The sequence below is a fragment of the Ictidomys tridecemlineatus genome, assembly GCF_052094955.1.
Source record: "Ictidomys tridecemlineatus isolate mIctTri1 chromosome 5 unlocalized genomic scaffold, mIctTri1.hap1 SUPER_5_unloc_3, whole genome shotgun sequence".
In the NCBI taxonomy this organism is placed as follows: domain Eukaryota; kingdom Metazoa; phylum Chordata; class Mammalia; order Rodentia; family Sciuridae; genus Ictidomys; species Ictidomys tridecemlineatus.
Genome location: NW_027520956.1, coordinates 743,255 through 768,648, shown reverse-complemented (window position 1 = coordinate 768,648; position 25,394 = coordinate 743,255). Strand labels below are relative to the sequence as shown.

Here is a 25,394-nt window from a genome sequence, read left to right as displayed (position 1 = left end):
TATATTTAACTCTTGAAGAGAAACCTGAAAAAAGTTTGGGATTTGACTAACAAATATAATATTTTTTTATTTCTTTTGGGAGAATACTATGAATGTCAGATATTTAAATTTATGAAACTTTTTTTTTTAGGATGTGGCTTTCAGAAACTGTGTGGTTTGTGGTTCCATCACCTGACTTATTGGTTATCTTCTCTGAAGAAGGAATTTGTAATATCTTGATTCCTGGGGCTGGTGGACCTTGTTTGGGATCTTCTGTCATGATTTCATAGCCCTGTGTGGTCCCTGGAACTCTGGCTGAGGTTGAAGGTCCCCACATGCTCCTTTGTAACTCTCATTTCTTGGGGTGTTCAAGACCTAAGAGAGAATTTCTCTAACATGTAAGCAAGCAGTAGATCCACTGGTTGGAGTCGTGCAGGGCGACCTGCTTCCTGATGTTGTTAAATTGGGTGCTGCCTGCAGGACTCAAGACTTTTAAGGAACTCATTTGTTTTGTTAGCATCAATAAATCCTTGAGTGGCCTAAGAGCTTGGTAAAGTTAAACTGAATACAGCATTTCTAGGAGTGGTAAACTAATGGGCAAAGTGATAAAACCATCACTGATGTCAACAGGAGAATTCAAGATAAGGAAGAATTCAAGATAAAAAGGGAGATTTGTAGCTTCTAGTTTATTGGTTGGTCTAGGCAGAAAACAAAACAAAACAAAACAAAAACTGAGAACTCCTGGGACCACTTATTTTTACAGTTGGTACAATGATATGCAAACCAAGTTTAGCTGTGGCTCTTCCAGGAACTCGCAAGCCCAGTGTGCCACCCCACAGTCAGTAAATGGCTCTCAGGCTGGGTTCTGAGTTCAGGTCCAGTTGCCAGTGGGATCCTTCTTGGGGATTCTGCTGTGCATCTGTGCACCTGTGCACCTGTGCACCTCTGTGTCTGTCTGTGTGTCCTGAAGAGGTGATGGGTAGAGAGCTCTGTGGAGTAAATTGCTGCAGTCCACAGGGACAAGAAAGGCAAAGGTGATTGGAGCAGAATCCACTTATATGGAATGTAGTTGTTTCTTACTTGCTACCATGCAAAAGGGACATTCTCTATTCTGGGTTTCTGAGTCTATGAGCAATAAAGATCCACCATGTGCCCCCAACCAGTTGAAATGTGGCCTTCACTTGCCTGAGGTACCTTCTCTGTATCCTGGCACATTAGCGTACAAGTGTCCAATACAGTGCCCCTCCTGATTCTGGTGAACCCAGCACTACCCCAGGGAATGCCTGGTGGGCTACAGGTTATAGAACAAGAGATAAAGCAATTATGAGAATGCAATTAGCAAAAACAAATCAATAATTAGATTCAGTTCAAAAAAAATCTTTTAAATCAAATATCTTGTGGAAGAAAATATTTTGATAGCTATTGACTATTGTTGTCTCAGAGTTGGCTGGCTTAAGAAAAATAGTATGTATCTGTAGACCTTCCTTCAGATGTTTGGAGAGTATCAGAGTTGAGCATTTGTTGTATAGCTTTATATTTGCTAAACTCTCTATGTTCTAAAACTTGAGTATAAGAAAATTGCTGCACTTAATGTAGTACTAAATTAAAATAAAAACAAATATAGAGGTGTAATGTCATAAATCTAGGGAGGTACTCTGTGTCTGGGATTTTATGCATCTTTGCAGTGTTGTTTTGGTTCATGGATGTTCTGATAAGAACAGCTTGTGAACTTTGACAGTTCAGAACATGTTTTTATGCTGTAAGATGTACAGTGATGACTAAGAAGCCCAAAATTTGGGGATAGAAGGTGACATATTGACTAGAGTTTAAGGTTTATTTAAGAAAGTTTAAGAGAACAAACCACAAATTACTATTTCCTTTCTTAAAATATAAGGGAAAATATGGGAAATAAAATGTCAGCTATAGAAGACAATACAGTCAACAGATTTCAGAGTCAAACACCATTTGGATAAAGTGAAATGATCTTTATTGAACTGTAGTATAAGGCTTGATTTTTCTGTATCATAAGGATAAACTTCTGATCACAGTAATTTATTATTCTTTGTCATGGTGAATTGCAGATTTGTAAATCTGAAAACTCAATCTTTGAGAGATTGATGTCACTATTAATAATTAATTTCATTGATTTTTCTTCTAAGTTCCTGGATTTTTCTTGTGACCATCACCATGAGTGAAGCAGGAAAAAGTGGGAAAGCACAGCTGTCAGATAGCATGCATCTCAACATGAAAAACACATACACATGCACACACACACACACCAATAACCAGAATCCCATTCTCTAGGAAAGAATTAAACAAGCTCCCCCTGCCTCAGAGATACTATAGGGAGCATTCATGGGCATCCTCCTCCACCATGTTCTCAGATGGAGGATGACTGGATGTGACACCATGGATTATCTGGCTTGAACTGCCTGGATATGACTAGCCAAATAGGTACCCTTCCTCCCACTGCTTCCCCTAAGATCTTCTCCCTTTTAGGTTTTCCTCTGTGATCCCATTTATAAGTTTCAGTGATCTGGAGTTGTAAGATGGTGACTACTTCATCTTAATCTTTTCAAAACTAATTGGGTATATAGAGAATAGCAAGAAATATAGATGTTAAGAGTAGGGATATGGCTAGTGTCTTAGTCCTTCTGTTACTGTGACAGAATACCCAATACCAGGTAAGTGATAAAGAATGAAGTCTATTAACTCACAGTTCTTGGCCTAAAAGTCCAAGATTGGGTGTCCACATCTGGTGAGGGCCTTGTGCTGTATCATAACATAGCAGAAAAGTAGAAGGGCAAGTGTATTCCTGGAGAAGAGACCAAATATGAGGTCAGCTTTGCTTCTTAATAATCTCCTCAGGAGAAAACCTACTTCTGAGGGGAAGACGGTCTCCAATCTTAACAACTTAAGCTTCTTCAAGGCCCTGCTCCCAACACAGTGGCAATCAGATTTCAACATGGATTTTCCAGGGGTTGACTCACTCAAAGTGCAGCAACAAGTACCTTACAGTTACAAACTTGCTAGCAAGCATTTTCCCAGTTATAAGAGATAGGAAACACAACCAGATGGACTTAAGCAAACAAGAGAAATCTTTAACTCAAATTATTTTTACAAATCATAACACTTATTTCAAAGTTGGGTCCAAGTGATGAAATTTTGCCATCAGGGTCAACCTCTTTTCAGCTCTGTCTTTATTACTTTGACTGGATCTCAGGCAAAATACTGTTTGGCATCTCCAAGATCAAGGTCAAACTGCCCAACCACATTGACTGAGAAAATGCTTTATTTTAGACTTTGGCCCTTATTGCCATTTGAAACACAAAGCACTAATTTGTTTATTCCCTCATATCAAGTCCCAAGAAATCAGACTTAATGTTTGTTTTGTTTGTCCCCAAAGAATATCTGGGAGATAGTGAGTTTTCAATATGTATTTGCAAAGTAATATCCCCAAATACCATTTTCATTTTTTTCACTCATGTTGCAAGACTGGTCTTACCTAATGATCTGGACAGACCTAGCAATCTTTTTTTTTCCCATATATGAGATGTTCAGTATTTTTTTAAGTATTTTTTTAGTTGTAGATGGACACTATACCTTTATTTTATTTATTTGTTTTTTTATGTGGTGCTGAATATTGAACCTAGTGCTTCACACATGCTTCTACCTCTGAGCCACAACCCCAGCCAGGCCTCAGAATCAACAATCTTGACAGGAGTTATTTCCTTCCAACCGACTAGTGGTAGAACCAGGAACTTATTGTGACCTGATCCTTGACCAGGCGTTTCATCTATATCACCTTGACAAGAAATCACAGTGCACCAACTCACTAGATAATTCAATATGTTATGAAAAGCATTTGTTTTCAGATTATCTGATTATTTAAAAGATGTTTGGTTATGTGTCTGCTTCTCAGATTCTAAACTTTCTGAAACAGAACCACATGTCTTTGTCTCAGTGGTGGCCCACTAATGGTACTCAGTAAGTAACTACCCAATACCTGAAGAAACTAATAGAGTCGTGCACCCCATAATGACATTTCCATCAATGACGGCTGCATATATGAAAGTAGTCCCATAGATTATGATGGAACTAAAAACTTCTTATGGTCTTGAATTTTTTTCATACCTTTTTTAATGTTGAAATATACAGATACAATTGTGCTTCAACTGCCTAGAGTATTCAGTACAGTAACATGCTGTACAGCTTTGTGTCCAAGGCTCAGTGGCCTATACCATATGGCCTATGAGTATGATAGCCTATTATACCATCTAGGTTTGTGTAAATACACTTTTCATGTTGTTGGCACAATGATAAAAAATCACCTAAGGATTTACCTCCTAGAATGTGTGCCCATCATAAAGCAACATATGACTATGTATTTAAATATGCTATTTGAAAATGTGTGTGAAATGCAGAATTCCCATGTGAATTTCATAAATATTTTGTAGTTGAAATATTTTGTAGTTGAACTTTCAACTGTTGACCCATTGGTCAGATGGCTAATTTTGAGTTATTCATTTCCTTTTTAGTAGTAAAATGCATGGCATAATTTCTAGTCCAAAGCATTCGTAAGAATCATGGCACATGTTACTAATGGTGAAGGAGCACCTGAAGTGGAGCTGAGAAAGAACAGTGTCAAGCAAACCACCCCAACACCAAAGAGCAGAAAGAGAAGGACTTAGAATAGTATTAGGCAAAAATATTGTATCCAGGCACCTGAGACTCCAAATTGAATCTAAGCCAGGCTAGATTCTACTCAGTGTGGCAAGGGTGCCTGGGAGCAGTGTGTAACCATAGTTATCCAGAATCCTGGTTTGCATTGTCTAATTGGTACTCAAAGCAGCATCTAATACAAGATGTACAAGCCTGAGAAAAACCAGGGTGGGGCTGGGGACCAGAAAGGAAAATGCAGGGCAGGGGATGTGCAGGTGGATGAAGGTTATTACATTTCAGCATGGTCATTGTATCCATTTCACTCCTTGATACCCAGGAGGCTAAATTTACTTGGGCTATAATTGCCTCTGGGATTGAAAACCACAGACTTTCCTTTAACCAGTCAGAGCAAAAGGAAGTTCCCATTATGTAGACTCTACACTGCTGGTCTGTGCTGGGGGATTATGAGTCTGTTCCTGGCTGGTCATTTTCAACAAAACCATTACTGACACCATAACATGCTGATGATATTGCTTAGAGAGTATTTCTATTTTTAAATGAAGATGCTTTCTAATTTAATTTTCAGAATTCCATAGATGGGGTATAATGGAGGCTATAGAGATGATTCCAGCAGCAATTTCATGATGTGCTAACATGATGAATCACACTTTCTGATAGGAATGGTGTGGGTGTAAGCAGATGCCTGGTTCCACAGGTTCACACCATCTGTGTAATCTCAGGTAACTTACTTTTCCTCTCTGTGTCTGTTTCCCCATCTCTGAAAATATAGGTAATACCTACCTAATAGAATTAGTATAAAGGAGATATATATGTATGTATGTATGTATATATATATATATATGTGTGTGTATGTATGTGTATATATATATATGTGTGTGTGTGTGTGTGTGTGTGTGTGTGTGTGTGTGTGTGTATAATCTTGTGCCTGGAACCTAGAAGTAAGTTCTCAATGAATTTTAGCTAATTTAGCTCCTATTGACTTAAAGAATAAAATCAGAAACATAGTCCATAACCTTATGTAGAATAATAAACAATATTTTAGGGCAAAGTATTGGCACTAGGTATTTACATTATCAGAAATATTTTCACTAGTACTATGCTATTATGACAATATTACAAAATAGGGATGTTAAAAAGATGTCTGTACAAAGTCAGAAAGTCTTACTATAGCATATTGCTCTATTTTGGTTTTCTAGAATATCATCTCTGTAAATAATAAAATCCCTCAGATTTTAGCTGTTTTAATCAACTTGTCATAAGCAGCTTAAATCTTCTTTCAACTTCACATATTTTCTATGAGCTGGAAGAAACTCTCCAGGACATTGTCTAATTGTCTGTGTCAGGATAATAAACCCTGGGTACATGTGCTGCTTGTTATCAGAATGTTTTTATTTTTTTCAAGTCTTGTACAACATATGATGTCTGGCCACCAACATGGATCCTGCAACATTCCTGATAGGTTAGTGAGTGTTAACCTCTAGGTGAATGTATCTCTGTTACAGGGATGCCATCTTCACTTTAATGTGCAAGGAGACATTGGTGTGGGTCCCTAGAGAGAACAACACTGACTGATGATGAAGGATGGGGTAGAGTTCCATCTCCTGAATTTGCTCTGGTTTTCTTCAATCATCCTGTCACAGGCTTGTTCAGTCTCTCCATATCTCTGGTACTTACACTGTTGTCTTCATTGTTTTCCTGTCTCCAATTCATCTCTTAATCCATTTGCTGTCCTGTTGCTACTGTAATCTTGCTAAAGGTTACTTACCTGATGACCTTACTTTCCTGGGCAGGACTCACATGTTCATTCACATCTCATGAAACACCCTCACATTCCCTGAAAGGCCCCTTCTCTTTACCACTGCTCCCAGCCTGGCCTCAACCACAACCACACAGCCACGCTGGCATCCCTTTACAAGTCTGTACTCACCCCACCCCCAGTGGACTCTTGGAACATCTTGCCTTCCTGTGGTTTGGAGTGTGTTCCTTCTGTGGGATCTCTATTCCCTCCTCTCTGGTTCTGAGCTGCTGTTCCACCTTGGTAAGTTTTCCAGTATGTCTTCTTACAGCTCAGGCACCTCTGACAAGCCGAGTTTCTGTCACCATCCACATTCATAGTTATGTCTCCCCAGCACCTGGGGCCATGTCTTACATACAGTGTAAACTCCTTCATAATTTCTGAGCACCTGCACACACAGATGCACACAGGCATAGATGAAAATTCAGACAGTCTTTCCCTTTCTACTTACTCTGTGGTACAATTAATTGACCTGTGGGATTACAATTTGGTCAATTAAGTTTCCTTTAAAAACATTAACAAATTAAGTGACTCTCAATATTACCATTGCAATTTATTTATTTTTTTCATGAGTTTGGACAAAAACTAAAAAAGATGGGGCTGAGATTGAGGCTTTGTGGTGGAGTACTTGCATAGCACATGTGAGGCACTGGGTTTGATTCTCAGCACCACATGAAAGTAAATAAATAAAATAAAGGTATTGTGTCCATATGCAACTATAATTTTTAAAAAAAAAAAACTGAAAAAGTCACAAATTATTTGGATGTTTTTCAAATATTTACTCCCAGGCACTTGCCATTTTATTTTTAGCAGCCTTTGAAATAATCAAAAATACATTTTGTTGGAGTAAACTGGTTCTTCCAAATCTCTCTCAATAAATTTATCCTTTGGGCTTATTTTGGCAAGGCAAATATATAGTTGAGATGCTTACATAGGAGGAGCAAAGAAGAAAAATAAGTGTATTATCATCTACTATTTAGCAACAATATTAGTATATCCAATTAATAATATAATGGTATAAAATTAATAACAAAAATATTAGGTCTTTCTCTTCTTAAATAAAAGTGGAAATAATTAGGTTTATCCAAATAATAATTCCCACCTGCATATTGACTTATTAGAATATAGCAAATGTGCTGTAATTTTTAAAAACCTGTTGACTGAGTAAATTAACACATGGAATATGCAGAAGGCTGAAAATATAATGGTGACTGGAAGAAGAAACTACAGATCCAAAAATACAATTAAGAAAGTGAGTACAAAAAATAGGTGTGGTCCAATTCTCCGACCTCAGCCTCCTGAGCTCCTTGGATTACAAGCATATGTACACCTGTCTAAGGGAAGTGATTGTTTCATGGAAATTTTTTAGTTTTCTATTACTATTTAAATAATTTCAGGTAAACATTGCATTAAATAGAGGAGCTATAATGAGAGTCTGATGTCTGGAGGGGTACTACATACTAGGAGCAGAAGCATTCTAGGGAAAATCAGAGACAGAGAATCTTGTGGCCGGTTGGTGAAATACCCTGAATCCTCCCACTCTGCCTGTTGGCTAGATGGTAGAAAAGTCAGAAAACTAAGGTTTTTTTTGACAATAACCCAGTGTATTAAACTAGAAATAATTTCCCATAAATTAGTTAAATTAAAAATTTCAGTATCATATGAATCCAAATTCTAAAAATAAAATAAAATTCTTCCTTTTTTCTTTATGAGATTTTTATGCATTTCTTTAATACATCAAAGAAATTACTGTCCCTTTTTGGTTGAAAAGGAAATGATATTTTATGACGAATTCATTTATAAATATTCTTGCTAGGAATGGATTGATTGCACTTGCTCTGAGCAGCTGACATAAAACCATATCATAGTCCCCAAATCCAGTTTTTCCTTCCATGAAGAGACTGTGACCACAAGACACAGCCCTGAGGAAAATCATATGCTTCATTAGAAACAAGAGCCTTCCCAGATGGAGCGCCTCACAGGAGTCTGTTCTCCAGGAACATGCCCACATTTAGCAGGGAATTGTTCCTGGTTTTCTCAAAGTAGAAGGAAGGAGGCAGGGAGACAGGGAGGAAGCAACAGACAGAAGTACATCTATATCACAAAACAATGCAAGAAAATTTATATGGACAGTTTTAGAACGTTCTAGTTGATTATTTGAAACACCAAATACCTATATCTTGGCAATGACATTTTTTTCCTATTTTAGTATAAAGTAGGGAGTCTCTAGCTTAATAGGGAGTCTAGCTTTGGAATGTTTTTTTATATTGCTTTAATTCTCCTCAATCAAAATGCTCAAATTACCAAACGTTCATTCTAAGATAATAAAAATGAAAACAAATTCTCATGCAGCCTTTGTCTTATCCTGAAAATTCAAGTTGTTATAAATTTATGGACCAAATATGATAGTACAGTTGTTAAATTCTTGTATTTAAAGTCATATGGTCACTTAGAAAAATGTCCCTCTACATAAATGACCACCTGAACTCTTTCAGGTCTTTTCTACATTTTAAAAACTTTGTGTAGCAATTTCCCAATATTTCTACAATAATATAAAAGAGAGGGAATTAAATAATTTCCTTCTATTTTTACTGGAGAAAACTGAGGTATTGCAGGGTAAAATTTTTATCTAAAGTTTATTCAAAATAGATTATTTATTCACACAATAAATATGTTGCTCTATGAGGTAGCATTTGGAGCAACATTTATAGAATAAAACTATGGTTTTTAAAATTAATATTTGTTATGGTTTAGATCTGAGATGACTCCCAAAAGTTCATGTGTGAGGCAATGCAAGGATGTTTACAGGTGAAATGATTACAGTATGAGGATTGTAATCTAATAAGTGGATTAATCCACTGATATAGATTAATTGGGTGCTAACTGCAGGCAGCAGTTAGGGTATGACTGAAAGAAGTAAGTTACTGGGGCCATGACTATGGGGTTTATATTTTATACCTGGGAAGAGAAATATGCTTTCTCTCCCTCTCCTACCTGCTGTCAAGTCTTGAGCTGCTTTCCTCTGCTATGCCTTCCACCACCATGATGCTCTGCCTCACCTTGGGCCCAGAGCTATGGAATTGGCTAATCATGGACTGAACCTCTAAAACTATGAGCCAAAATAAATGTTTACTTCTCTAAGTAGTTGTTGTCAGGTACTTTGGTCACAGTGACAAAAAAAAAACTAAAATTATATTATTTTTAATTGACAAATAATAATTGTATACATTTATAGGGTACAATATTTTTAATGTGGAATGATTAAATCAACATGATTATAATAATGATTAAGTTAATTTAGCATTTATTAGATATACACACACATATATATGTATATACATACACACACACACACACACACACACACAAATATACATATGCACCTTTGAAATGTGTTTGGGTTTCTATTGTACCATAATTAACAGAATTCTTTTTTTTTTTTTTCCTGGAGTGGCTGGTCTTTAATTTCTTTGGGCCAGAAATACAGCCCTTCCTCTGGCTCTCAACTGCAAGACTTCAGTCAGGCTGACTTGATGGCTTAGAGGCCCATGGAAAAGAACACATTAATCCTGACCTGGGCAATGGCCCCTGGCTGTGAATAAGCTAGAGGGGCTGTGTCAGACTTCCTCCTTGTACCATTCCCTGGGTACCAATCCCCAGCCAAAGCTTGTCCTCAGCCCAAGTCAAAACAAAATTTCTTCTGTCCACTGCAAATTCTCTGTGGAACTTCTGGGGGTTCTCAGTAACCCTGCAGCCTTCTAGCTGCTTTCCATGTCCTCCTCTTCAGTCCCCTGCTCCCCAAATCCTGGGGCAGCCCTTCTCCCCACAGGGGCTTTAAGGCTAGGTGAGGGTTAGCCCAGCACCTCCTTGATGAGCAGCAATTCTTTGAGACTGAGGGATGGCACAGGGGCCTGGAGCAGGGACTCTGAGTGGCATTTGTCCAGACCTAGGCACCAGGGGAATTGGACATGGGCCTCTAGGAAGGGTGCCAGGAAAGAATGGGAGCTCTTTTCTCCCAACAGCTGCAGGGCCTTCTCACAGCAGGCCCAGGCCTCCACAGGGTCCTCCAGCTCCTGGTGGCACACAGCCAGCCCAGCTAGGGTCAGCAGAGAATGGTCTGGGCCCCAGGAGGGCATCCAGCTGGGTCTGGAGCTGTCATGCATTGGCCTAGAGTGCCAGGGCCTCAGGATAGAAGCCAGTATAGGTGAGGCTCTGTGCCTGCTGCAGCTCTGGCAGCACGAAGAAGTCCTGCAGGTCTGGGGCATGGCGTAGCTCAGGCACAGCTTGTAGGTGGCCCAAAAAAACTGTCCAAAGGCTCTGCTAAGGCGGGCAATCGTATCCACGGTAAAATTCTGGCGCGGGCGCTCACGGGGGAAGGAGACGGCATCTATTGGTCCCAGAACTTCAGCTGCAGGTTTCGGTGCAGCTGCTTAAAGTCTGAGTAGCTGCAAGAGATCTGGGCTGGCTGGCGATCTGGTGGCCCTGGACACATCATGGCGAGGGTATAGAGTAGGAGGGAGGGTCCTTGACTACACTGGTGCTGGTCACCTCAAAGAGCAGCTGCCGGGATACCAGAGTGTATTGGGATTTCTTCCAGAAATCCTGTAGCTCCCGGACCAGGAATTTACTGCCTCGCTGCCCATCAGGTGGGGGAGTCTGTTCTGTCTTCTCGCAGTGTCTGTCCTTGGGAGTCCAGGCGGGCCTCCTTGTGGTGCTCAGCGCTGGTGAAGCTGAGGGTGCAGCTGAGACAGGAGGACAGTTCCTCGGCAGCGTCATCCTTCAGCTAGGAGGTCTCTGGGAACTGCTCAGCCTCTGGGCCCCCCCGCCGAGCTAGGAGGCCATGGCATCCTGGGGGTAGTGGACTACACTAGGTCCAGGGCTGGGGCAGGAGGAGGACCCCTGCCAAAAGAATTTTTGACAGTTACAAAATTTTGGTTATTCATGTGAACAAGTTTGTGAACAAAAACTTTTTTCAATTTCATGCTTGATTGCCTTTTAACATTTTGAATATGGAATTTGAGAGTTTTATGGAATCCAGTAACTTTTGCGTTTAGACTAACAGATTGTATGCCCTTTGAAATTGCTATATCAAATTTATGCAATCAGGATAATTCTCCAGCTGGTGAGCTATGGATAGTTAAAAATCTTTAAAACTGAGTATTAAGGGCAAAATCATTACTAATAAAGAGTCAACAGCCAATAGTCCCAGTTGTGACTCCCAAGAACTCCCTTGACTGGGATTTGGGGTTTTGCATTGTGTCTTCTCACTGCCCCACTCTGTCCAGTAGTAGTGCCAACCTCAACCACAGAGCACACTTTAGATACCAAGACTAACCTTGTGCAAAGACATATGTTGCAGGGAGCTGCTCCCCTGCCTAGTCCAAGAGTCCATCACTGCAGAGATGTGGGGATTGAGGACCCAAATCTGTGCAATTCCGTCTTTGGAGTTCATGGTTTGACTTCCTTGAGTATTTAGTACAAAAATAGCCTCCACTGAACCCTAAGTGCCCTGGTTTGGTGGGGCTCAGAGTAAGCTTCAGTTAGCAAGTCAAAATTTCAGTTGAGGAGGTGAGGAATTGTTAGTTTTTAAAATGTCCCAGGTGACTTACATTCATTTCCATGTTTGAGGACTATTGCTTTACCTTCAGGGTTCCCAGGTTCATGCTGGGGTCCTGGGGTTGGCTAACCAGGTACAGTCTCACTACCCTTCAGCCCTTTAGCCAGAGGTTTCTTGAATTCTGACTCCTATATAGGCAAATGTTTCAGCATGTAGAAAAGACTTTCCTGGCTGTGTGCATCAGAGAAACCATTGTTGTGCCTGTTTCTTTGAATTTTACTGCACGGAATTGTACAATTTTGACAAATCTACAGACATTATTTTCTTCTAACTCAGATATGTCCTCAACTTCTAATTTGTGGATTCTTTCTGAGAATTCACATTTCTGAATGTGGTGGCTTGTTGAATTTTACTAACATGCTTATTTAAGCAGGGATAGGAATGTCTTCAGTAATGCATTCTAAAAGGGGGAGCCTCTCCTGGTAGTTGGAGAGAAACCCTTTTCTCAGTCTGCTTTTCTGCCTCCACTTATCACTTATCCTTACACACCCACCTGGAAAATTAAGACCCCTTTGTTCTCTTTTTACAATGAATTCAGTTTTTTAAATGTTTTGAATTCAATATATGTCACAGTTGACATAACTTAGATACGGAAATTTTAAGATTTGTACAAAATACTCTCCAACTGAAGTCCTGGTCAGTTTAATCCAAGAAGGAAGAATTTATTAAATACCTACTGTGTGCCAAGAAATATGATAAAAGCCAAGAAATAAAGTTATATACTGGTTCTTTACAAAAGTATGCTGATCCTGTAAAATGTACCTGGCAATTCATTTAAGGGATATTGGTTACAATTTTAGAACCATACTGCTCATTTGGAATCTTCCTTCTGGCAGCCTGAACCATGAACCTTGCCTGAATGTTGGCTGGCTGGATTCATCTACTTGCCTGCATAACAAATAGGCAAAAAAAAAAATAGAAAAAAGAAAAATGGGTTTTATGCAGTTTGATCAAACTGGGGAGAATCCACAAACAGTGGAGCCTAGCTTCTTCCTCTTAGTGGTAGTAGTTACACGTAATAACACTTTTCTTGAATAGAAGTTTTCAGTGGCTAGGTGAAAATAAGAATTGGGATGATTAAAATTTGCCTTTCAAGCAGGCTGAAAACCTTTTCTTCATAAGGTGCTGAACAGGACAGTCAGTGAGAAGACAGCAACAATTCTTCCTCCAGAATTTTGATTTTCTAGAGGTTCTGTGGAATAACAAGATTTTGCATTATTTTAAAACCAGGAAGCAATATACTTGATTCTTTCTGTTGCCAGGCCAAATAGGCTCTTAGACATGTAACTGGAAAGACAAACAAACAAACAAAAAAAAAAAAACTTCAGTTGGTTAAAATTTTGAGTTCTTCCCCAGTACACTCTTTTAAATCATAGCCTTTTTCTTTTGCTTGTACTTTTTTTTTCCTTTTTTTTAATTGTGCGTGGTACTGGAAATGGAACTCAGGGCCTTCAACATGCTAGGCAAGTGCTCTATCACTGAGCTATATCCACAGTGCTTTTTAAAAAATATTTATTTATTTTTTAGTTGAGATTGGACACAATACCTTTATTTATTTATTTTTATGTGGTGCTGAGGATCAAACCCAGAGCCTTGCATGTGCTAGTTGAGTGCTCTATGGCTGAGCCACAACCCCAGCCCCAGTGCATTAACTTTTATTTCTAACTGAATTCATAGATTTTGGAATAAAATCTTAAATAAATCTTGAAAAACAGGTTTTGTGTTTGTTCCAGGTTTTCTGGAAGTTCAAACCCAGATACTTCACAAGAAGGGTTTTTTTTTATAATAAACAAACAAGTATGTATTCAGCTAAATGTTTTCAGTCATTTGGACTTCAGATACTATATTTTTTTCTCAAAAATATGTAAGGCAGTTCACAAATGCTGTGATCTTAAAAAGGAAACACTACTGTGTGAATCTACTCCACTGAAGGGAACTTGAGACAGCATTAATTATAAAATCAATTATTGTTTTTAAGTTCATACCAAATGCAATTTAAAAAGAGTTTCAATTGATGGGCACTAATTTGCTATCCTGCAACACTTAAATGGAAACTGCTCTTGTAGTGTTACCACATTATTTATAATTAAAAGTGAATTCTTAACCATTGAGAAATAATTTTACAGGCAACATTAGAATCCAGATAAATGCATGACATATCTGAGTTAAGGCAATGGCCAGAAGCTGGATGTATAAAGTAATTCTTGAATACAATGTTAAAATTGGAAAGGAGCTCTAGATGTAAAAACAAAAGTGCTTTCATTTGAACTTGGCATAAGTCCCCTATGTGTATGAAGTAAATATACTAGCCTAGAACCAAGAGTCATGTGCCCCTTTGGACCTTGTTATGGCAAAATATAATCATAGTATATCACTCCAATCCATGGTGAATTAAAACATACAAGATCTCAGAAATCACCCTTGCTCTTCTCCATTGTATATTGGACTGGGGTTTGAGAGTTATGGAATTAAACAGTTTAATCTGGCAAAGTGGTTTAAGCTTTAGTCATGCTAAATGGTGCAAAGCCTACCCACATAGGATGGCTGCATACAGGGACAATGTGAGATTCTTGCACAGCATGTACTTTTAGAGGCAAGTAAGGGCACAGGTGGACGGGGATGCAGTGGGGCTGGATTCTGCATAACATGGATTCTGTGTGCCAAGCTTATGAATTTGGAATGTGCTGTAATAGGGATTCCACATCCTCTCTATTGTATATGTTAGACCATTGGAATTATGCCAGTGCTTTAGTTCCTTTGGTTCAGAACTGGAGTCCAAAGTAGTTAGGACACTGGGAATCTGCTTGATTATGGATGGAAAGCCCGTTAAGTGGGGTGAGCACACTTCATGTTCACAAGTTCTCAGAGACCTCCATATGTCACCAGCCATCAGGAATGACAGATATTGGAATTAAAAACTAGTCCCCAAACTCTTTCCTACTAATACAGAAATGATCCTTAAGTACACAAAATTCCTCCCGAATCCAGATATTCTTCCTGGTCCACACACTCTATGAGTGAGCCTTGAGAATAGGCACCGGATGGCATTCAAACTGTCATTGTGAAAGGAGCAATAAAAGTCAAAGTTCGGGGGGGGAGGGGTTATATACATTCTCTTTTTCAATCCAGAGAATAGGTTCCATTTTGATGTGTTGAGGAATGAAATACATGCATATTCTGAAAAATTTTTAAATCTAGTTCAGAAAATAATGCATGCAGGAAAGATACTATTTATATGCAATTTTGTATGCACAGAATTTCAAAGTATTGATGAAAGTAAGAACAAATGTATTACTGAGGGACTGTAGTCAACCAAGGAAGTCTGTCCAGAATTGTTTTTCATTTGAGGGGATAGGCAGATTAAGTAATTCTAAAAGGGGTCAGGGGCCTGGAAAACTCTCTTACTGTCTTACTTAGATTGGGAGGATCAAGCCAAATATATTTTTCTCAGCTGCAGGAATTTCCAAATTTCTAAGATTTCACCTGGGAAAAATAAATATTTGTAGATAGGTAGGCAGGCAGGTCGGTAGATAGGTAGATAAAAACTTTTTTAAAAAATCAGAAGTTGAATATTGTAAAACTGTTTTATGTCAGGATAAGCAACAGGCTATTGATGAAAATGGCCTTACAATATATGCAAATACTGAGACAAGGTTTAAGGTTTTCATAAAAATGAATTTGATGCATAAAAATACCTGCAAGAATATTCCTAACAGTCTGATCTGAAATCAGTTTAAGTGATGAAAAATAATTATGCTTTTTTTTCTCTCTAAAGTACATTACAGCTAATCAGAGATTTTCCTTCAGAAAACATGTCAATGTTTCAAAAACCTAACGTTAAGTACATTTGAACCTGTGCACACTAAAACTGAGAGTTCTTTTTTCATAGAATCACTGTATAAGTGGTAATTATGCTGAGAAATAAAAATTACTTTAGCCTAACTGTGATTCTGATATTCAGATGTTCTTATATGCTTATTTGCACCAATCTTGGTTTTTTTCTTCCCTAAGTGATGAAGTGGATGGTGTTTACAATTGTTGTCCTCTCACGTGTTAAAAACAAATATCTGTGAATAATTCATGTAGTTTGGAAGCATTTCAGAATTCATAAAGTTTTTTTATAGAAGTATTATTTATTTGGGGCTGGATCTGTGGCTCAGTGATAGAGCGCTCACCTAGCATGGGCAAGGACCTGGGTTCGATCCTCAGGACCACATAAAAAATGAATAAACAAATAAATAAATAAAATATATAATAAAGAAGTATTGTTTATCAAATTATTAATGATAATTAATTCAATGACTACTGAATATTTTACAATGATGCCAGAGAAGAAAATTACACCTGGTCCTACTAATTTTTGCTTCAGCAATCTTAATATACAACAGCAATATTTCACATTGGAGACAGCAGTGAGTGGAGATTTCCAAGGGCATCTGACTCTTCATCTTATGTAGACGTAACTTAGAAGAGCTAGTAGTATAGGAACAGCACTGTCCCCACAGAGATGCTTCTGTCCCAGGGCCTTACAGTAAATAGGCACCTTGTTTTGAACACAAACATTTTCAGCAGATTGGGGGAGTCAAATCAAAATGGAAGATTCTAATGTCTCAAAATTAGGGTTTAGAGAAAATGGTCATTTTGAAAATGTATCAGTTTTTTGAGTTATCTATATAAGCTTCTACTTCAAATGTTTCCAGGTCCTGCATAAATCACACAGGCTAACAGCCCCCAAATCACACAGGCTGACAATCCCATAATCCCATCCTGGTAAGGATCCTTGCTTTTATTGGCTTTTGTCTTTGCTTTTGCCCAAGTCCCTATAAAAGAAGCAAAAGCCAAAAGTCAGGCAGAAGTACTGACATCAGGGAGCTAGGCCTTGGGAGGACATGGAGGTGCCATGAGGCTGTCTTCCCACCAGCATGATCTCTGGGGAGCCTCCTGTCCAGCTCTGATATCTGGGAGACCCCACCGTGGAATCACACACCTCAATCAAAGTACCAAAACCTAATCAAGGCCAATCTCTCCTGAGATAAAAGCCAGAGGAGGGTTCAGGAGCAGATGGGCAATTGATCAATGACATCCAGAGAACAGGCCTTGAAAGCAGGGGTGCCCAGTGAATGCCAGGGTGAGCACAGGATAACATGCTCTCCAGGAAAACAGAGGTGCCCTCTAATGCCAAGTGATGTCCATGTCAGGTTGGGGTATATTGAAGTCCTTGCCCACAACCCCAGCTGCTCCACATGGCATATTCCTCCTCCAGCTAGGCTGGCCCTCATTGGGAAGACCAATGCTGAGGGCCAGACTCAGTCAGCTCACCTCCCCAGAGCCCAAGCACTCAACAAAGTGACACTTCAGTGGAACCTCTGATCAAGTAAATTCTTGTGCAGAAATTCTAAAAGTAAAACCCATAGCAAGCAGTATCTGCTGAGCAAGCACTCACATTATGTGTATGTGCATGCACGTAAGTTCACTGTGTTTTAAGTGTGTCCCCCAGAAGTTCAAGCACTGAAAATTTAATCCCCAAAGTCATATACTGATGACATTTGTACAAGAGCCTTTGGTAGGATTAAATGTGGTCTAGAGGGTGTGGTCCCCAGGAGAGTGTTGGTAAGTTCACTGTGTTTTAAGTGTGTCCCCCAGAAGTTCAAGCACTGAAAATTTAATCCCCAAAGTCATATACTGATGACATTTGTACAAGAGCCTTTGGTAGGATTAAATGTGGTCTTGAGGGTGTGGTCCCCAGGAGAGTGTTGGTGGTTTTCCAAGAAGAAGAAAGGAGACCTGAGCTGGCAAACTTGCTCTGTCCCAGCAAGTGATGTGTGTGCTGTGTTATGATGCAGCAAGAGGGCCCTCATCAGATGCAGGCACCACGTTCTTAGACTTTCCAACCCACAGAAACATGAGACAAATAATCCTTTATCCTCTTTTATAGGTTGGGAACAGATACAGGGGATGGAACCAAGGGCCTTACACATGCCAGGTACCAGCTCTCCCACTGAGCTACAGTATGATATAGCATCAGAAAAGGGCTACCAAAGCTGCCATAACCAGTACCGTGGACCAGGAGGCTTTAACAAGAGTAACCTGCTGTCTCACAGTTCTGCAGACCACAAGTCTCAGATCAAGGAATTGCCTTCTTCAGAGGGCACTTAGAGAGACAGTGTCAGGCCACACTCTTGTTAACTTAGACAGCCCTGTCCCCTTGTGTCACCTTCAGTACCTTCTTCCATATCACCTCCCTCCACATGAGTGTATCTGTGTCCACTTCTCCTTTTACAAGACACAGTTCTATTGTATCAAAGCCCACCCTAATGACTTCATCTTAATTTATCACCTCTGTAAAACCTCTTTCTCCAAATAAGATCACAAGCTAAAGTACTGGGAGTTGGCAATTCAACATATCTCCCCACCCTTGCCTCAGGAAGGCCTCAATTCAACACATAACACTCTAATATTCTGTTTATGAAAAAGTCAAAATGTGACTCCATCTTAATAGCCCTAAAAACTGGATACTGCATTTCAAAAGACACCTCTAATCCTGTTTCCACATTCTTTTAGATTTCCTGTATTTTGCTTTAGTGTCAGAATATCAAGATGATTCAGATTTTTGTGACCACTTACATAAGGTAAAAGTATTTCAAATCCATGTAGTAAACTCTGAGGTTCTGGAACTATACAAAGATGGCTACTTCAGTCTACATCAAAACAACCTATATCCAGAGATGCCCCACAGCAGGGTCACTGTAATACTCTAATTTTAAATATATGGAAGTTTTCTGTAAAAAAAAAAATAAGGGGGAAAAAGTAAAGTTCTGGCAATCCAGACAACAGACTAAGACTTTGAGATTTTCAATCCCTTCAATGAAATATTATCTGGCCTCAAAGACACCTGGATCCTGCCCCTCCCTGAATCTCTGTGAGATCACTTTTCATAAAATCTAATAATCTGCATCTTCTAAAGGAATGTGTCATGATTTATTTCATTGCACTAGTTAGAGCTGTACATTTGTATCATTTACCACTTTTTAAAAAAAAAGTTTTAAAGCATTTTTTTAACCTTTATTTTATTTATTTTTATGTGGTGCTGAGGATCAAGCCCAGTGCCTCACATGTGCTAGACAAGTGGTCTACCACTAAGCCACAACCCCAGCCCTCAATTTACTATTTTTAATTCATTTTCAAACAATTTCAAATTGACAGAGAAGTTGCAAGAATCCTGCATGAAACTCCTACAAACTCCTTACTCAGATTTACTACATATTCGCATCTCACCCCAAAGGCCTCATCAAGCTCTTTCCACATGCACATGCACACATTTTAGTTTCTGAATTCTCTGAGAATTGGATGCCCCTTGATCCCTCAACACTTCAGTACGTAATTCTTAATGGTAAGGACATTCTCTTACTTATACAACTTACCTGCACAACTAAGAAATTCAGGAAAACTAACCTGGATGACACTTTCAAATAATTTTCACCCACTTTTCAGTTTCATCAACAGTTCCAATAACATCCACAGCAGCACATTCTTTCCCATCAGCACAGCTGCATTGGGCTGCTTCCCCCTTCAGTTGGACCCACCCTGAGCTATTTCATCCTTTAATGACATTGACAATTTGTATTATAGGCCACTTGTTTCTAAAAATGCCCCTCCTTTTGGTCTTGCCAATTTTTGCTCAAAATCACATTTGGGCACTTGTCTCCAGCTGGAATACAACCTAAATAACATGTGTTTCTTTGACGAACCAGTGTCCATCTGCTTGAACACGTGATGTTAACCTGGATCTCCCAACTAAAGTACCAACTAAGGTGCTATTTCGGAAGCACAGAACAGCTCTTACCAGAATAGATTTAGTCACAGTCCCCTTGCAAATAAGATTCAGTAGGGAAGTCCTTTGAGACTATGCACACCTCCTGCTTACCCACATCAAACATGCTCCCCCATTACTTAGAATCAGCACTCATTAATGACTCTTGTCCAAACGAATCCATACAACTATTATTGCAAAATGTAATTTTCCCAACTTGTCTCCCATTATTAGTGGACATTTTGCTCTATGGAAGTGCCCATCCCTCCCCATGTCTCCATTTACTTATATTTTGAGTGAGTTAAATAGTTGTCCCTGCAAATGCATATCCACTCAGAACCTCAGATGTAACCTTATTTGGAAATAGTCTTTGTAGTACTAATGAGTTAAGTAATATAGGATAAAATCACCTTGAAATCAGGGTGAACCCTAAGTTAATGACCCGTGTCATTCACACACAGGGAAGAAGGCCATATAAGGCAGAAGCAGAGATCAGACAGATGTGATCACAAGACAAAGACACCAGGAGCCTCCAGAAACTAGAAGAAGCAAAATGTAATTCTCCCCTGGAATCTTCCTAGAGACTATGGTCCTTCCAACACATGGAGTTTGGATGACCAGCCTCCAGAACTGTAGGAGAATAAATTTGTGATTAAATTATCCATTTGGAGTACTTTGTTAAGGAAGTCCTAAGAAACTCATATGCATATTTACTTACTTAATATCTACTTTGAATTATGAATTCCTTTCTTGTTCCATATACAATCCATTCTTATTTTCACTGTGATGCTCTAATGGTCCCTCATAGGGCCACTGGAGCTCCTTCAAGTCAGCCCTGTGTACATGACATGCCTTCATCATTTATGATCACTTACTTGCTTTCTTCCAGGCTCATCTTGCATTTTCCCCTGTGGCAGTCACATAAGTGGTTATTTCTCCAAGACACACTAGCTCCTTTAATGTAGAACAGTGTTTAGAAACCAAGATCTGTGAACCAGAAGGGCTCAATGTTATGAAGGTGTAAGAAATAACTGGTATGTATAGAATTAAATGGTTTACATACTATGGGTTTGTAATTTTAGCATTATAATATGTACATATGCACACATATATGAATATATGAAAATCATGAGTTATACTAATGCCTCCAATTCCAATCCAATCTTTCTACAATAAGAACCCTGGTTCCAACACTATCAACACACTTCTTATCAGCCAGTCCTATAATTCATACATGATACATTCAGAATTGCTGTATCCACACCACTATAAAAATCAAAACTACTGGCGCTGGGGCTGTGGCTCACCTAGTATGTGCAAGGAGCTGGGTTCAATTCTCAGTACCACATAAAAATAAATAAATAAAATAAAGATTAAAAAAATCAAAAATACTCAGATAAGTGCAAGATTTGCTTTAAGGTGGCAGTTGATTTTTCCCTATAAACTGAGGCTATAAAGTAACAAGACTTAAGGTTTACTTGATATCAGTTTCTTCCTTCATTCACCCCACCCCATCAACTGTGGTGCTGTTGTCCATTTATAATATGGTAATGTTTATGATTTGCTAGCACTTAGTTTTAGTTTCCCTGCTATCTGTTGTTACTTAATTTCTTTTTGAATCCATAAGACATCAACATATTTCAAAAGTAAAAAATACAAATAAGACAGGAGAATAAACTAAGAATCCAAGGAAACTAACTGGACATAATAAAGACCATATAGATAAAGCCAGTCATTCACAATGGTGAATGACTGAAAACTTCTCAAAGATCAGGAACAAAACTAGGGTGCCCACTTTCAACACTTCTATTCAATACAATACTGGAAATTCTAGACTAAGCAACTAGGCAAGAGAATACAACAATATAAAGCATCCATATTGGAAAAGAAGAAGTCAAGTTGTCTGTTTATAGATATCATTATTTTATATATATAATAAGATCCTCAAAAACATAGCACAAACTGAGCAAACTTGTAGGACACAAAATCAACATGCAAAAATCAGTTGCATATCTACAAACAAACAATCCAAAAAAGAAATTAAGAAAACACCTTAATTATTACTGCAGCAAAAAGAATAAAACACTCAGGAATGGATTTAATCATGGAAGCAAAAAAATTAAAGAAGATATAAATGATAAAAAGACATTCTGTGCCTTCAGACTAGAACACTTAACACTTACAATGGAAATGAGGCCAGTAAGGTAAAGGAATTAAGTGTTTTATTTCTTTTAATTTCAATTAATTTTAAATAGCTACATGTGTCTAGCAGCTACCATATTCCACAACAAAAGTCTACAATATGTTCAGGCCAAAATGTTTCTGTAATTTATCTTTACTGTACAAGAGGGTGTGGAAACAATTAGTCTGGGAGCACAGGGAATTTCAGCAAATTGCCAACTCATGGAGGACTCTGGACTTCCCTTGAAAAATTACTGAAGCTCATTCCAATGCAATAAATAAGACATACATACCCACTTCTCACTGGAACCTAAAACCTTCTAAAGAACAAGCTACTTAGTCAAATGAAGCTAAATCTTTCTGTAATTATTTCTTTCATTTGGCTTTTGATTTTTGTCATTGTTGTTCTTTCAGAGTTAGGACTTAAAGAAAACACCCCCAAGAAATCCCATAAATGGTGTGAACCACACCAACACAATTCTCTATTTTTGAAAAGCTGTATGAAAATTCCCAAGGTGTTCAATTATTCTTTGGCCACTATGTTAATATGATTTTAAATATTACATCCCCGAGGGTTTTTAAGATAACTGCACAGTGGCTGAGGTTGTGGCTCAGTGGTAGAGCGCTCACCTCGCACGGGCAAGACCCTGGGTTCAATCCTCAGCACCACATAAAAATAAATAAATAAATAAATAAGTAAAATAAAGGCATTGTGTCCAAATACAATTAAAAAATAAATATTTTAAAAAATATAACTGCACATGCAAGCAGAACTATCCTGCTCTTGTTTCTAACTTAGTAAGCTCCTCCATAAAACTGAATAAATATATACTAGAAAAAGGAAGTGGGTACAAAAACTCCAATGGGTTTCAGCCATAAATGATGGGCTGCAGCTCCTCTTGTTTCTTGGATTTTTACTCCAAAACTCTAGAATCCCCTTCTACCCACTAAACTAACTTTCCAGTTCCAGTGGAGGAGTGAAACAATACATAGCATCCATATTGGAAAAGATTGCTTTTCCAATAACAAAACCAAAGAGCCCAAATCAATGTTTTCCAAACTAGTCCTTTTGGACCAAAAGTCCTTTTGCAAATTAACTATTGGCCATGCAGCTGGGGGACAACTAGTCAAAATGCAGACCTAACTGGCAAAGCCTTCTCCGAAAAAACAAAGCCCCAGGGTTCCTTTGTTTGCATGGTGTTCCTGGGGTCCACTTGGAGGTCACCTCAGGGTTCTGGAAGAAGGAAACATCCCAATGGGCAAGTACAAGGAAGAGCCAGTCCTGGAGAGCCCCTGGTGGGAAACAGCAAAGTGAACCCAAAGGTGAATAACCTAGCCTTTCTACCACATGGGTGGCAGAGAAGGTATCCACTACAGTTCCCGCTCCAGGTTTCCAGGGGATGGACCAAATAAACACCAGAAGGCCTACCTCATCTTAAGAGGTTGGTTATAAACCTTGGGCAGAGACAACAGTAGTGCACTTTCTTGTCTCTGAAATACAACCTGGAATTACATAATTCCAGGAGAACTCTCCAAGAAAAAAAGACTAATAACAAGAACACAAATTTCCAAGACTTGGTCAGACTAGCCAGGTCACACTATCAGGGAGCCAAACATTTCACATCCAGTTCTCATTTCAATGAAAATGGTAACTCTTCCCACACTAGCCTCCTGTTCATTTTAAAGGAGTGCCAGTTCTCTGGATGAAATCTTACTAAAAGAGAATTAATTTTTCCTACCTGTCAGAGAAGTTGCTCCTTACTCTTGCCTATCTAATTCCACTGCCTTCAGAAACAGAGATTCCACAAGAGCCCAGTAAATTCAGGCTTTCCCCAGCTTAAAAAGTTCCTCAGGTTAAGTCTAGGCTAAACATTTGGAAGCAATTAGTTACTCATCACAAGTTACACCACAATAGAGAGAAACAAGCAAACACCAATTACAGCTGCACCTCGAATAAATAATAGGAACAATGCTTAACAACACAAATAGGAATGGCAATGCACCTTGACTCATAAATCTGCAGACCACTGTCACCAAACACTGTTCCTGGAAAAAGAGCATCTTAAAACCCATGTTACTTTTTTGCACACAAAATATTAAGCAGAATTCTCGTCAGCTTTCTAATGACAGCATACTGTCAAAGTGGAGTCCCTTTGATGAGAGTGCCCTTAGTTACAGGGTCCCCCACAGGGATTTGGATTCTCAGGGTGACAGTCTTCTCAAATGGACACCAAGACTCAACTTGATTGCATTATTAAACACTGAAAAGTTTCAAATGTGAAGTCCTTTGCTTGGCACACAGCCATAAAAAGAAAAACATGTTTCCTTACTATACATAAAAAAAATACCCTTCTGTTTCCACAAAGTCTTCTTATACAATATGTTTTCATTTATTTTCTTCTATGTGGGTCACTATCATCATTTATTATGATCATCATTCCTGGAATCCGGTCCAGAAGTAAACAGTACACTGCCCCATGAAAAGAAGACGGTCCCTAAAGGAGGAAACAGTGGTCCTACGTCAGGTATTTTTCTCCTTAGGAAATAGCCTTCCTAAAAAAATGTAGTAAGAACTTAGATATCATTTTAGAAGCTTTTGAGGTTTCTACATAGTATCACTTTGTGGACAAAATACACTCAAATTAGAAAAGGACACACCTAAAATTTCCTGTAATCAGATAACTTTACTCACATTTTAAATATGAAATTACCATTCTTTGGACTTTCAGTTATCCTAGAAGTCCAGAAAGAAAAGAATTATATCCTACTCCTTCCCCTATGGAGTATTATTATATCACTAGAAAAAGAATTCAAAAATTACAGAAATGTCCTTAGTTGCTTTGTTCATTAGTCCTTACTTTGGACTTGAACATGGAGGTGTTTACTCCACCCGAAATACAAGCAACTTTCCTTTCCTAGTTACAATGTTAAGCAATGGACGCATCTTCCTTCCTCATCATCCATCTCAAATCTCCCACTACAGCAACAACCCCTAGATGCATCAAAACCTCCCCACAAGCCACACAGTTTCCAAGGCAGAGTTTTGCTGGGCAATTAATCACCACATGGCCACCAGCAAAGGTTGTGCCACTGCACATCAAGGCAACATATTCAAAGGATCACTTGAGAATAAAAGAGGAGGAGGATTCTTACAGGGGAGGTACTGGAAGTGGGATCCAGAAATTGGCAAAGGTTATTAGAGAAAGACACTTAGAAAGTGGTTTACTTCCAAGTTTATTGTGAATTGTGCTGCTATAAACATTGATGTGGCTGTGTCCCCATAGTATGTTGTTTTTAAGTCCTTTGGGTATAGACCCAGGAGAGGGATA

At 38.7% G+C, this 25,394-nt stretch overlaps 1 pseudogene across 1 annotated transcript; it reads right to left on the bottom strand.

Annotated features, from left to right (window-relative positions):
• Nucleotides 1–2,696: 2,696 nt before the first annotated feature.
• On the bottom strand, nucleotides 2,697–20,011 carry LOC144372264 (sorting nexin-21 pseudogene; annotated as a pseudogene). The gene is made up of 4 exons (XR_013432300.1): nucleotides 19,999–20,011; nucleotides 9,841–11,287; nucleotides 6,590–6,845; nucleotides 2,697–2,794 (listed from the first exon to the last, which is right to left on the bottom strand). The product of XR_013432300.1 is annotated as a sorting nexin-21 pseudogene (transcript).
• Between the last annotated feature and the right edge of the window lie 5,383 nt (nucleotides 20,012–25,394).